Source organism: Sturnira hondurensis, unplaced genomic scaffold (genome assembly GCF_014824575.4).
Source record: "Sturnira hondurensis isolate 20B ecotype Veracruz unplaced genomic scaffold, ASM1482457v3 Scaffold0007487, whole genome shotgun sequence".
Lineage (NCBI taxonomy): Eukaryota > Metazoa > Chordata > Mammalia > Chiroptera > Phyllostomidae > Sturnira > Sturnira hondurensis.
The window spans coordinates 1,134,892-1,137,019 of NW_028080118.1; the positions used below are offsets into that span (position 1 = coordinate 1,134,892).

At 40.5% G+C, this 2,128-nt stretch overlaps 1 non-coding gene across 1 annotated transcript; it reads left to right on the forward strand.

Annotated features, from left to right (window-relative positions):
• Positions 1 to 555: 555 nt before the first annotated feature.
• On the forward strand, positions 556 to 689 carry LOC118991417 (small nucleolar RNA SNORA48). Its single transcript, XR_005067416.1, has one exon. It is a non-coding gene; the product is annotated as a small nucleolar RNA SNORA48 (small nucleolar RNA).
• The last annotated feature ends 1,439 nt before the right edge of the window (positions 690 to 2,128 follow it).

Here is a 2,128-nt window from a genome sequence, read left to right on the forward strand (position 1 = left end):
TTTTCATTTAGTTGTATACCCTGCAGATCTTTCTCTATCAGTTTAGTGAGAATGTCCTCATTCTCATTTATAGCAGATGAGCAACCTACATGGGCAATGTGCATGCCATTATTTATTTCATGCATTCTATCTGATAGACCCTAGAATTGTTTCTAGTCTTTCTTACTGGTCTACTTTAAGCTTTATGCCCATTTTATTTAGAAATTGCTTTAGACTCTTGGTGGTAAGTGGCAGGAATTCAATTTACATTATCTCTAAAAATGGGGTGCTTATAGGACTCAGTGGTGACTTGGTCTTCCCTGTTATTTCCCATCCCAACTACTATGAAACCTTTGCTTTTACAATGCACATCTGGCCTCTCCCCATTAGCCCAGTACAATTCAAGTATCAGTTCCTGAAACCTCCTTGATCTTGAAAGCAGAGTTAAACCCAGGAATCATATGTCTTTGCTCCTCTATAACATGGCCACACAGAGGATTCATAGCACGCCTACATAAAAGCTCTTTTTTAGGCAAGCATCAAAATAAGAATACAAAATTAAAATATTCTCCTAGATGTCCCTGGTCTGGAGAGTTGCACCTGGCTTGGTGGTGCTTGGCTCATATCAGCCAGGGACAAAGTAACTCCTTGTTTATCCCAGGTTGGTTTTTGGTCTGTGCACATGCCTAGTTCATGCCTTGGACACATGGGAAAGGAAGGAAGGAAGGGAGAGAGAAAGAAAGAAAGAGAGAAAGGAAGGAAGGAAGGAAGGGAGAGAGAAAGAAAGAGAAAGGAGAAAGAGAGAGAGAAAGAATGAGAGAAAGAGAGAGAGAGGAAGGAAGAAAGAAAAGAAAAGAAAGAAAAAAGAGAAAGAAAATATTGTCCTAGAGACCTCATCATATTCTCCCAAGATCATTTCTGGGATCCTAAGTCAGACATGCACTGAGCTTCAGTATATGTTTCTAGATATATTTTAGGTACAAAACTAGGAGTCTCCTAACACAGAGTAAGAGAGAACTTGATCCAAGACAAAAAATAGGCATGCCTGAAGAAGGACCGGTAGACCATTACGGTGATAAAGAAGTTGCTCCAAGAAGTGGGGATAATCCTCACTGCAGTGACTGTTAGATGAGGCAAAGGTCTCAAGGTCTAGGCGGCTCTTACTAAATACTAAAATGTAGCACAATATTTTACAGATGCGGCTGCACCCAGGTGAGCTTGGCTGGTACCAAAACTGGATAAGTTTAGCCAACTGTAAAGAACAAGTCAGCATATAGTTAACCAAATAGTACATGTAAGTAATGGCTAAGCCTCCCTTAGAGGAGGCAGAGCTTCGGATGTGAATCCCCAGTCTCCTTTACTTGTTGGCGAATAAGTAAAACTACCTAATGGCAATCAAGTCTCATTCTTAAGTAGAATGCCCCAAGCAGCGAAGCCCTTGACTTCAGAAACGATGCTTCTGCAAGCAGAGAAGTGTTGCTACCGCTAGAAATCAGTTTAGTGGGTGGAACGGTGGGACTCACCCGTATTCAGCAATTCCTTCCACCCAGTTTATGGAGAACTTTTTCAAAAAAAGTCATTTGAAAGGGCTGGAAAATAAGAACTATACAGAAAAAAAGTGAAATAAATTGGTGTTATTCAGTCTGAGGATGAAAAAATGAATTAGAGTCAAATATATGAATCAAGATGAAGATGAGTTATTCTAGGGAGGAGGCAGTGGGAATAAGTGACATTCACTTGCAGGTAGATTATGCATGAAGAAAACTCCCTGATAATTAGAACATTAAGCAATGGAAGATTAGTAGACCTTTTGCCTAAAGGTAAAAAAGTAGCCATCTGTTTATATGTGGGAACAGGATGATGACCAAAGACTCTTGGAGCACTCCTTTTTTAAAATTTTATTGTTCTTCAAGTACAATTGTCTCCATTTACCCCCGCAACTCCTCCCCATCCCAGCCATCTCGACCTCCCTCCTGTGATTCCACCCCCTCTTGGTTTTGTCCATGTGTTCTTTATAGTTGTTCCTGAAGATCCTTCCCCCTTTTCCTCCCATTATCTCCTCTTTCCTCCTCTCTGGTCACTGTCAACCTGTTCTCAATTTCAGTGTCTTTGGTTATATTTTGCTTGCTTATTCGTTTTGTTGATTATG